This window comes from Lupinus angustifolius, chromosome LG01, assembly GCF_001865875.1.
Source record: "Lupinus angustifolius cultivar Tanjil chromosome LG01, LupAngTanjil_v1.0, whole genome shotgun sequence".
NCBI classification, from domain to species: domain Eukaryota; kingdom Viridiplantae; phylum Streptophyta; class Magnoliopsida; order Fabales; family Fabaceae; genus Lupinus; species Lupinus angustifolius.
This window is the reverse complement of record NC_032009.1, coordinates 6,569,733-6,583,191: the sequence shown is the minus strand read 5'-3', so window position 1 is coordinate 6,583,191 and position 13,459 is coordinate 6,569,733.

Sequence of the window (13,459 nt, the reverse complement as noted above, 5' to 3'; positions counted from 1 at the left end):
TAGACATTATATTAAACTAAATTTGTTGGAAAATGGATCACTTGTCCCAATTCTCTGTTCCCACTCATTAAAAATTAACACATGAGTAAATAATTTTTTTTAAAAATAAAATGATACATTTTTATATTACTTGTTCACAGTTGATTGGATCGGAATAGGGTTTGAGGATAAGGTGTCCGACAAAGGATCTCCTTCCATTTCATGCTTTGTTTTGAAGTACTATGTGCCGAGATATTGTGTTCTCATTAAAAAGTTTATTCTTGTTAACGGCGCTGTAATCTGCTGCACTAAAGTTTTGGCCCCACAATTTACTTGTGTCCCATAATGTTCTTTAATATATTCCTAGAATTAGCATGGGTGGACATCTGCTGTCCCACAATAGTGTACCACTTGATATGTCACTACTTGTGATTGGTCAGAAAAATAATTAATTATTAAAATTTTAATTTAAATATATTTTTTCAACTAATCACAAGTAGTGGCACTTGGAGTGACACTCTTTATACGAAAGCAGATGTGCTCCCAATTAGCATATACTGTGGAACAATGATGAAGAGGGATTACTTCTTCCAAGAAACTCTATCTCTTCTTATTTCTATCCAATTAAATTATACCAACTAAATAATTTTACTTTCATAATTTTTTATTTAATTGAATAATACATAGTAATTGGTGGGGATATCATAGGAGATACAATCCAGAACATAGGATCTCCATTCAGCAATGATGTCCCAGAATGTCATTTATAGTTTCCTAGAAGAGTGTAAAATATGTACATTGATACTATAAAGATTTATACACAGTCAGTGTATTATCTGCTATTTATTTGTAATACTTTTATTTAAAAGTTAATGATAACTAAAAATCAATAGTGGATGATATAGTGACAATGTAAAAACTTTTACATTGTCTGTGTATATATTTTTTCCCCTTCCTAGAATTAGGAGAGAATTAGTTTTTACAGAGTATAGTGGAATCGATTTAATCGATATTATCTACTAGTTGGGCTTCTTATTTTTTGAACATTGTAAGTTTCCGTGTAATTAAATTTATTGCATTGTATAATCCAAAATTTAATGCTAAAGTAATTTTTACGTCTGAATATATTTCTTATCATGCATTATCAACTCAACTAAACTAAGTTTCTTAATAATATCACATGATATTGAATAATGCAAACAACACATGACCAAGTAGTGAGTGATCAATCATAATACCGTTTTAGATTTTGAGTCTGAACATTCATAGAGAATCTGACTTTTGGAAAGGAAAAGAGAAAGTGTAATTACAAAATCAGAATAGGTCTTGAATTATGCTCTGAGAAAAAAGATACTACAGCATGTTCTCTTCAGCTTCTAAAACGTCAAGAAGTTCTAAAGTACTCAGACTCAAGTGCATGGTATAGGAAATGTCAAAGGTTATATTTAATCCAATCATGTTATACCAAGAGTATTTTCTCACATTTTTTGATAAGAAACTAATATCTTTTGGAGTTCGTAGTTATCCCTCCCAACAAGTGTCGCTCTTAAGAATCGAACTCCTCATTTTTTGGTCATCCTAAGAATCTAGTAGGGCTTTAAATTACTATACCAATGTCCTGTTGATTTTGGTAATCATGATATACTTTTACCATTAAAGAAATATTACATTTTCTTTATAAATTAGCTTAAAAAATTCCCTAATTATAAAAAAGTGACTGATATAACTTACTACACAAATTACATGTTTGGAGAGAAAGCGCGACCCTTATAAATGTTGGGAAAGTGGATCATGGATTATGGCTAGCCCGTTTAAGTCAATCCATATGAGTTGTGAGACTAATAAATATTAAATGAATGTAAAAATTGAATGTTGTGATATTTTTTAAAATATCGAAAAATTAGTAAGTTAACTATTTTTACTAGTCATTGTAATTTAGTTGTAATAGTCTTATAATAAGAATTAGATGGAGTATGTACCCCAAAAAAAAGAATTAGATGGAGTAGTTGTCTATCAATTTTCTTTCATTTTAGAAAGTTAGAAACTTTGGGTCCAACTTTTTTATTCGTCTATTGACTATTTATTTTAAAGATATATTTAATATTTTTTTCAAATAATTTTATTGTCAAATGATTAAAATGGGGTTTTATTAATAGGTGTTTTAAAAATTTACAGAGTATTAACAAATAATTTTAAAATATTATTTAATGATTCAAATAGATAAAATTTTCATTGACAAGTGATATAGCTTAAGCATTGAAACTTTATAAATTACCTTTCCAAAATAAAACTTGTATGCTTTGATTCCTTAAGCAATATCCAGACACATAAACGTCAATATAATTTACTCAATCTATTATTATTTAATCAAATTATCTCTTCATCTAGGATATACCATAACTCACAAAAATAATAAAGGGTCTATCAATCAAATCAATTTCAAGAGTCAAGGTTAGTTTGACGACATAATACATTAACTAATTTTATTAAAAAAAAATCTATTATTTGTCAACTTTATACTCAAATTTGATATCATTATCTGAATCCTAGACATATACTAATCATCCATATAAGATAAAAAAATTCATAGAATATACATAATTGCCACACAAAAAGGGGACACAATGACATACTATAACCATAAACCGAATTTTCAATTAATCCTTCACAATTTTTTTACTTTTCCACGTGCTTTTAGAAACCAAGCAAAAATCAAATATATTTACTCCTTATCAAGTCCTACTAGTAGTATACCTATTCATTCACATGAGCTTCTCTGTCTTCACTTTATATAACTCAAAATAGTATAATATAGAAGTATAAAATAATTCAAAATCAACACAAAAAAAATTGGTACATTTAGAATCAATAATTTGAGAGAATAAAATTGAATGAGATAAACAATATTGTTGGTAGATATAACTGCTATTTGATATTTATATATAGTCTTTTCCATACATAGTAGTGATTCTATGTTAACCTTTTCCAAAGCATGAGGTAGTTATTACTCTTAAGTCTTTACCATTACAATGTGTTGGCCAATCATACACTAGGTAAAAGTGGAAAATTAAAAATCAAAATTAAAGTTCAGTTTGTCATTAATACTTGTATAAGAAAGCTAGGTTGAGTTTTATTAAAGCTAATGTAAACTTAGTATTTGTCATAAACCCTACCATACCTACTACATCACAACCAACAAATGTTTAGGAACCACATCATCCATCCCTAACGCTATAAATAGGAGGTTCCCTATACATGAAATATTATTAATATTTCATTCATTACTTTCTACTCTTATCTCTCTCATATTTATTCTCAATCACTCTCATTAAATCTCATACTAACTTGATCACCGGAGAACCTTTTCAGGTACCTCCATCGGTGGGTTCAAGCTTTATTTTGACCCATCTCTAGAAGCAAGCTACTCAATCGGTTTCCTAATTCCGACCATATTCGATCAGCAATAAAGAACATTGACGTCGTGTATGGCTTACCTATATCATTGTGACTACTCGAAACCAAACACACCCTCTCAGTCAAACAGAACCAATTATCACAAACATGCCTCTCAACCACCACACTCCATCCAATGACCCTCAAGCACAAATACAACTATCCCAACAAGCCGGCCAAAGCCACCCTCTTATCCTAGAACCGCCGACAACTCAACAACTCCTCCAAATGATCCAAAATCAAGGACAAATCATCCAACAACAAGCCTAGTTATTATTCGAACTCCGTCAACATAAACTAGAATCGAGCAATAGAGCCTCATGGCCAGTTGCCGATGAGCACTACACTAAGTCCACCGAAGAATCTCGACCTATACTCACACCCCCTATAAACGCAAAAACTACAAACACAAACCACCTATCCAACTATAATCCCTTAGGAGCCAAACATCCCTTCACCGAGACAATTATGTCCTCACCCTTACCTAAACACTTGACCCGCCCACACAACATTGATCAATACGATGGAACATCCAACCTACAAGACCACCTCGATGCCTTCGAGGCGACTATGCTTTTTCATGGGAAAATCAATTATATCATGTGTTGAGCCTTTCCCCTCACTCTGAAACGCTGCCATGTAGTGGTTTACTTGCCTGACACCCAATGGCATTGATCAATGGACAACCTTGGTTGACAGATTTAACGTCCGGTTGACAGTGAGCAAAGAACAACTGAGGTCTTCACATACCTTGTCCGGTATTCGACAAGGGAAACATGAGCCCTTTCATGCTTACCTGGATACATTCAATACAGACGCCATCAAAGTCCACACCTTATGTCCTGATGTGGCGGTGCACATACTAGTCAAGGCCTACAAGACGACCTTTTCGGACAAGAGTTGGCCAAGTACTTTGACCTTACAATGGAAGACCTCTGATCCAAAGCCCAACAATTCATTAACTAGAAAGAAACCCAACTCACCCGACCATCCACCAGCCACACTACATATCACCACCCCTCACGGGAGACCAAACGACCAAAATTCCATGACCATCCCAAAGATTATCCTCCACGACCACCCAAGAAATCCAAATACACTATTTACACTCCTATTAATACTAGCCGCTTGAGAATTTTACAAGAGGTACTATCCACCCATCTTGTCCAACTCCTCAAGCCTAATCCGAACATGAAGTTGGGGACCCAAGACCGATCTAAGTACTACAACTTTCACAATATGTTCGATCACATAACAGAGGAATGCACCCAACTGCATGAAAAAATAGAAGATATGATACAAGTCGGCCACCTATAGCACTTTATCGTTGGGGTAACCCGACAAAGATGGTCACCACCATCACGTCGACCCAGCCCCCTAGGAGATGTTCCCCTCCAAGGAATCAACAGGAACGTCCTCCAAACGAGGACCGGGTAGACAAGTACCGTTCGACCACCAGAGATGTAGGAGTTCGATTTATATTAATACCATCTCTAGAGGATTTGCTCTAGAAGGCACTTCTAGAACGACTCAAAAATAGGGTTATGCAGGCAACCATTAGAAGCACTTGTCAGCAATATGAAAATAGGGTTACACTCCAATCTCATTTGACGATCGTGATTATGAATGTGTCATATGAGGTCATGAGGATCCCCTAGTCATCACGACTAAGCTGAACAACAAGAAAGTCGGAAGACTTTTCGTCAACTAGGGCAGTTCGACAAATATCATATTCCAAGATATATTTGAGAAAATGGAGCGGAATTGCTGAGATGTTGTAGATGTGTATGGATTATACAGATTTATACAAGGTGTCCCCATTTGACGGTGGTCTATCTTTAAAACCCAAAGCACAGACCATGTCCCCTTGGACTCCAACCAATCAACACCCCTCAAAGGCGTGGATCTGCCCCCCTTTGACGGTGGTTTATCTCTAAAAACCAAGGCGTGGACCATGTCCCTTGGTCTTCAACCAATCCACACCCTTCGAAGGCGTGGATCTTTCCCCCTTTGCATTAATCGGGTGATGATTAGTTCATAATTATTAAAGATTTGTTCTACATCACTTAAAACTAACCCGACTACATTGCATTAACTCGGATGATGATTACTTCAAATTATTAAAGATTTGTTCACTTAGAGCTAACCCGATTACATGGCTTTAATCTAGGTGTTTTAATTCGGTGATTAGAAGCTACAGATTATCAGTTGGCAATTCCCGATTAATCCACGCTTATGAAATAAAACAGGAATACCAAAAATTAGGCGAGCAAAATGGAAAGATCAAAACTTCATTAAAATGGAAAAAGAAATACAAAAACTGGATGATTACATAAAATAAAAACAAGAAAAAGTAAAAAATGAGGCTTCCCCACCACCCCTGCTTTGAATAGGAAGGTTGGCCAAAGCACCATCTTCATCAATGACCAGCTCACCCTCAAGAGTGACTCTGGTGTCCATCCGCGTCCAAGACCCATCTAGATCTGGGAAGACTAAGCGGACTTGGGGAAAGGCAATATCCTAACCCGCATTAGCCACCGTGTCGACCTCAACCTCCATTTGCAGAAAGGTCGCCTTCAATTCCGCAAGCTCCCTAGTTAACTAGATGACTTCAACTCACGTCGACTCCCCCCGAACTCCTCCCGAACTTCTAATAGCTACAACTTGTCCCCAAGTTGAAGCTTATCCTCATCATTTCTCCCGAGGCGATCAGCTAGGAAGCTCAACTCCCTTTGGGTAGCGCCCAGATTCTCCTAAGCTGACAAGGCAGCCTCCTAAGCATCCTTGAGTTGGAGTGACATGGCAGAGAGTTGTTCGCCCGTAGCCAAATTCTGCCCCTCCAAGATCTTCAGACTTTCAGTCTGCTTCTCATGAAGTTCTTGCAGCTCGCTTGAATGCTGCTCTTGAAGATTGGCTAGGGCCACCTCACCAACCCGGGTAGCAAGCACTCCTTCACCCTCAAGATACTTGGCCACCTAAACAACCAAAACCCTGACCTCTTGGATCATCCTCAACAGTTCAGACAAGGGCAAGTTGTCCATAATCTCTATGTGTTGGTAATTTTGGTATGACATGTGAACCGTATTGTTCAAGTAACAAATCCGGTAAATACCAGGATATCGTTCTCAGAGAGCAGAGTGGATTAATACTAATTCTTGAAGAAGTAGATTGAGTATATATTTACAAATTTAAGGTTTTGATATTCGTTTGGCTTTTGAATAAAGTAGTAAAAATGTAGAATTTAAACTATGAAATTAAATGAGTTGGGATTGAAGTTCATCTTTTTTTCCCTTTGTAATCCTTAGATTCAATTACGCATAAGTTGTGAAATTACAGATTTTGATGCACATTTTCTTCGAATCATTTGTATCAATTCCTTGAGTACAAAATTCTTAGACAATTATTCAAATACCAATTCCTTGGATATTTAACCAATTATCTAGCCTTAAGTTTAATGTAAAAGCAATTCATACATCATTGTCAATTCATAGAGAAATGATGTATCACGGAAGATAAACATTATTCGATACCAAGTTCAACTTCCCAGTTAAACTTGAATCTAAGATCAAGAATTCAGTAGCAAATTAAATTCAAGCATTAAACATGGGATAAACTTCCCAAAATCAGAATACATTAAAGAATTGAATCTAGGAGTACAAAAGTTAGAAGATTACATTTTCAATCCCAAAACTGCAGAACTAGCCACTCATCCTTGCCATTACAACACTCTTATCATGAGAAATTACAAGAAATTATAGATCTAAATTCGTTTCCGCGACTTCTCTCATCCTCTCCAATGTTTCTCTCCCTAAATTCGTGTGGAAAAAGGTTGGAAAATGGTTGGATAACTTCTTTTGATTTTCGTAACTGCCTATATTTGTTCCAGACTTCTGGTCTCTCGCTCAAGCTAGAGATTCTAGCTTGAGCAAGACAAATGACCACTTTCAACAAGAATACCTCGCTTGGGCGAGGACTTTTTTTTTTTTCAACTGTCGCTAGAGCAATAGTCCCTCGCTTGGGCGACGGGCAAGCAGGGATTTCAGAATTTTTCCCCTCCATTTGTCGCTTGAGTGACAGCCCCCTCGTTTGGGCAAGAGACATTCTTCCTCCTTTGGTGAGGCTGTGGCTCAGGCAAGAGGTGCAGTGTTCAAAAACCCCAAACTTCTCTTTTTTCTCCTCTTTTTTCATGTTTCTTAATCTACAATTGACATAAACACATGTAAGTTCCTAAACAAGACAAAATTAACTAAGTTCTTGGAAGTTGAACGCAATTTGCATCATGACTATATACTAAGTGCCCAAAACCATATACATTTCATTTACAAAATGACACTTATCACCAGGATCACTAGGTTGATAAAGGACTCCCCAACCACCTACAGGATATTGTAGTTATACCTCGTCTTGCTAGGAGTTGATTTTCCCTTCTTACTCCAACAGTCTTACCCTTTCCAGGCTTCTCTTGGCGGGATGAAGCAACTTCAATAACAATAGTATGGGTAGGTTCCACAATGGTCAGGTCGACTGATTGACTTTGGGTCGACCTAGGAGGAACAGAGAAGGTCAATTCAATGCAAGAGATGGGAATGGGGTAGCGACCTCCCTAGATGGCTCTTCAGACCAAGACGACGAATGGAGCCTCACCCTCTTACTGACCCTAGATGGCCCTTAAAACTAGATGGATGCTCACCTAAAGTATCGCTTCCCTGGCCGACCAAGATCCGGATAGGGGCTACTTGAGGAAGACGTCACCCTAATTCAAGCACTATTAATGTAGCTCTGATTCACCATTAATGCACCTCTAACTTATCATTAATGCACCTCTGTCAAATCCTACCACGCCACCTGCAAATTCTACCTACCCCTACAACAGATCGATAGGACCAGGCCTACAAGGTGGCTACAATCAGCCAAACATACGCCTAGCATACACCCAATATATGCCTACAACCCCTAACGTACCTACTACATCACAATCAACCAATATTCAGGCACCACGTCATCCATCCCAAACGCTATAAATAGGAGGTTCCCTATACATGAAGTATCATTAATATTTCATTGTCTCACTTATTACTTGCATTTATTACTCTCTACTCTCATCCCTCTCATATTTACTCTCAATCACACTCATTAAGTCTCATACTGACTTGATCGTTAGAGAACCTTTTTAGGTACGTCCTTTGGTGGGTCCAAGCTCCATTCCGACTAGTCTCAGAAGCAAGTTACTCAATCGATTTCCTAATTCCGACCATATCCGATCAACACTAAAGAGCAATAAGAGAGTAATGCTCCAAGAAAATTATTTTAAGTTGTCCTATTAAGTCTATAAAAAGAAGTTAATAAGGGAGCATGTAACTACTATTTGTTATTTAGTTATTTGTCTACACAAAATCTCACCAATTGATTTTGTTAGCAAATAGGAAGTATTTATTTTTAGTAATGTCACTAAGAAAGAAAAGAATCCTCTCAAGTACAGAAGAAGCAAGTTGCTATTTTTGCACTTGCGTTGAAGGGTAAAAGATTTATATCATTATATCTAAACAAAGTATCAATTCTGCAATTTTTGTGTTATTTTTTCATGTACTTGTATCTCAAATACTAAGGAGGATCCTAAATCTACTAAAGCATATATAGTGATTGTGGATTTTGAATTTTTTCCCCTACAATGACAATACTCTATGACTTTCTTTTTTATTCTCCAATCATTTTTTTTAGCATGGGAACACATCTTTTGTCCTACAAAGTGTGTCACTCTAAGTGTCATTAATATTATTGGTTAGAAAAATACTTAATTATTAATCTTTTAACTTAGATATATTTTTTCAACCAATCATAAAGTAACACTCTTTACGGGACAATATATATACTCCCTTTTAGCATAAGGTCATACTTAACCTTTGACATAGCTAATAATGGTTTTGACTTAGTTCTATCCATTGTCAGACGTGTTTAAGAGTTTGTGTGTGATACACCTATTTGAGAGTTTGTCATTAATACATGTAATTGAAATATGCCAAGTGCGCATATTTTTAAGTTTATATTTCAAAATAATAATACAAACTATATTCACTAAAGCTTCTAGAGTTGAAAATGTGACACACATATCTGTCTTATGCAAAGTGCATAACTATCTAAATTTTATTTTCAAAATAATAATTACAAATAAATACATTAAAGCTTTCAGAGTTGAAATTGTGTTATTCCTATCTACTTTCTGCAATGTGCATAATTTTTGAAGTTTTTATTTTCAAATAATAATAAAAAATACATCCATAAAAACTCAGATATAAAATATTGATAAACATTATGCCCCAAATTTATGCATTAAAAACCTATCTGTCATGTTTTGTTTAAAGCTTAAACCTTTTTTACTAGGAGTGTAAAAGTTTTGATGCAATTTAGTGAACAAACTGGACATAAAAATATAGTTTGATTCATCTTGATTAAGCCTAAATTTTATTGTAGGGATAAAACCAAACTGTCAATGAATGATTCATGATTCAGTTCGATTTTACAGTTTTTCTATTTTCTTTAAGAAAAAAAATTTAGAAAAAATTGAGAGGCTTTTGAGCTTGTCAATTGTCATAGTCAAAACACAATAATAAGTCTCCAACCGGATCTAAGTGAAAAAACTTCTCTTCAAAAAATCTTGTTAACAATAATAAGTTGAAACAAGTCAAAAAGAAAGTAGGGTATTGAATAATAAGTTGAATAATAAGGATCCTCAAGCAAAACATAACAGAAGAATGTATTTCCTTTTCAAAAAAAAATTGTTGTGTTTTTCTATATATCATGTTCTTGTCATCATGTACTAGAACTTTCCATTCTTCATTGTGGAAAGTAGCATAACATGGTAAGAGAGAATGGGGAATACTTAATGACTACAATTGACTACAGGAAAAATAAGATATTTATTACGAACTTTCAATATCAACACATTATAAAATTGAAATTTTAGTCTACAAAATCTAGGACAAAAATCTTATCGAACAAAATTAAGAATGACAACATAATAAACAACGACTTATTCAACAATGTAAGTCATTGTTTACATGGCTTGTGCTATTGAATCTATGTGATGTTATCTTTAATTCATTGTTTTTTACCTATGCTTGAATTGCACCATTTTAAGACATGATCGTACAACACATGGTGCTACTATTATTACATGTCACATATTAACATTTTTGCCTAAGTCAATTGTAATAAAAAGTGACTTATTCAGTAATATATTACCTTAATTCAAAATGATAAATTGATCATCAGGTACTCGTCCATCAATGGAATTAATTCGTTGTTCCTATAATCCACTGATGTCTACTGCCAACTCTAATAAAATATTTAAATAAATCAAACATCAATAAAAGTCTAATATGTTTCAAATAAAAACAAATAACGACTAACAATACAAAATTTATTAATACTAAAAAATTGGTATTGAGAGACCTTTTTAGGGTAAGACACAATAGGTTCATTAAGGATGGAAAAGTATTACCTTTAGAGGAAAAAAATAGGTAAAATGAGAGAAAAGTAGAGTTAATATTTACATTATGTTTGGTTGTAAAGAAAACAAAAGAAAAGAAAAGCTGAGGAAAGAAAAGAGGAGGAAAGAAAAGTGGTGGAAAATTTCCACCATTTGAATCCAAAATTAAATAGGGAGGCAGGAAAAATTATGCTCGGGTCTCACAAAAAACTTTTCTCCCTAAGTTGGGAAGAAAATAAGGGAAGGGAGGAAAACCAACAAAAATTCTAAATTTGCCCTTCATCATGAATTGAAAAAACAATAATCTAAGTGAAAATAAATACAATGTAGTAAATTTCATTGTTTATATTGCGAGACAATTATGTCCTCACCCTTACCTAAACACTTGACCCGCCCACACAACATTGATCAATACGATGGAACATCCAACCTACAAGACCACCTCGATGCCTTCGAGGCGACTATGCTTTTTCATGGGAAAATCAATTATATCATGTGTTGAGCCTTTCCCCTCACTCTGAAACGCTGCCATGTAGTGGTTTACTTGCCTGACACCCAATGGCATTGATCAATGGACAACCTTGGTTGACAGATTTAACGTCCGGTTGACAGTGAGCAAAGAACAACTGAGGTCTTCACATACCTTGTCCGGTATTCGACAAGGGAAACATGAGCCCTTTCATGCTTACCTGGATACATTCAATACAGACGCCATCAAAGTCCACACCTTATGTCCTGATGTGGCGGTGCACATACTAGTCAAGGCCTACAAGACGACCTTTTCGGACAAGAGTTGGCCAAGTACTTTGACCTTACAATGGAAGACCTCTGATCCAAAGCCCAACAATTCATTAACTAGAAAGAAACCCAACTCACCCGACCATCCACCAGCCACACTACATATCACCACCCCTCACGGGAGACCAAACGACCAAAATTCCATGACCATCCCAAAGATTATCCTCCACGACCACCCAAGAAATCCAAATACACTATTTACACTCCTATTAATACTAGCCGCTTGAGAATTTTACAAGAGGTACTATCCACCCATCTTGTCCAACTCCTCAAGCCTAATCCGAACATGAAGTTGGGGACCCAAGACCGATCTAAGTACTACAACTTTCACAATATGTTCGATCACATAACAGAGGAATGCACCCAACTGCATGAAAAAATAGAAGATATGATACAAGTCGGCCACCTATAGCACTTTATCGTTGGGGTAACCCGACAAAGATGGTCACCACCATCACGTCGACCCAGCCCCCTAGGAGATGTTCCCCTCCAAGGAATCAACAGGAACGTCCTCCAAACGAGGACCGGGTAGACAAGTACCGTTCGACCACCAGAGATGTAGGAGTTCGATTTATATTAATACCATCTCTAGAGGATTTGCTCTAGAAGGCACTTCTAGAACGACTCAAAAATAGGGTTATGCAGGCAACCATTAGAAGCACTTGTCAGCAATATGAAAATAGGGTTACACTCCAATCTCATTTGACGATCGTGATTATGAATGTGTCATATGAGGTCATGAGGATCCCCTAGTCATCACGACTAAGCTGAACAACAAGAAAGTCGGAAGACTTTTCGTCAACTAGGGCAGTTCGACAAATATCATATTCCAAGATATATTTGAGAAAATGGAGCGGAATTGCTGAGATGTTGTAGATGTGTATGGATTATACAGATTTATACAAGGTGTCCCCATTTGACGGTGGTCTATCTTTAAAACCCAAAGCACAGACCATGTCCCCTTGGACTCCAACCAATCAACACCCCTCAAAGGCGTGGATCTGCCCCCCTTTGACGGTGGTTTATCTCTAAAAACCAAGGCGTGGACCATGTCCCTTGGTCTTCAACCAATCCACACCCTTCGAAGGCGTGGATCTTTCCCCCTTTGCATTAATCGGGTGATGATTAGTTCATAATTATTAAAGATTTGTTCTACATCACTTAAAACTAACCCGACTACATTGCATTAACTCGGATGATGATTACTTCAAATTATTAAAGATTTGTTCACTTAGAGCTAACCCGATTACATGGCTTTAATCTAGGTGTTTTAATTCGGTGATTAGAAGCTACAGATTATCAGTTGGCAATTCCCGATTAATCCACGCTTATGAAATAAAACAGGAATACCAAAAATTAGGCGAGCAAAATGGAAAGATCAAAACTTCATTAAAATGGAAAAAGAAATACAAAAACTGGATGATTACATAAAATAAAAACAAGAAAAAGTAAAAAATGAGGCTTCCCCACCACCCCTGCTTTGAATAGGAAGGTTGGCCAAAGCACCATCTTCATCAATGACCAGCTCACCCTCAAGAGTGACTCTGGTGTCCATCCGCGTCCAAGACCCATCTAGATCTGGGAAGACTAAGCGGACTTGGGGAAAGGCAATATCCTAACCCGCATTAGCCACCGTGTCGACCTCAACCTCCATTTGCAGAAAGGTCGCCTTCAATTCCGCAAGCTCCCTAGTTAACTAGATGACTTCAACTCACGTCGACTCCCCCCGAACTCCTCCCGAAC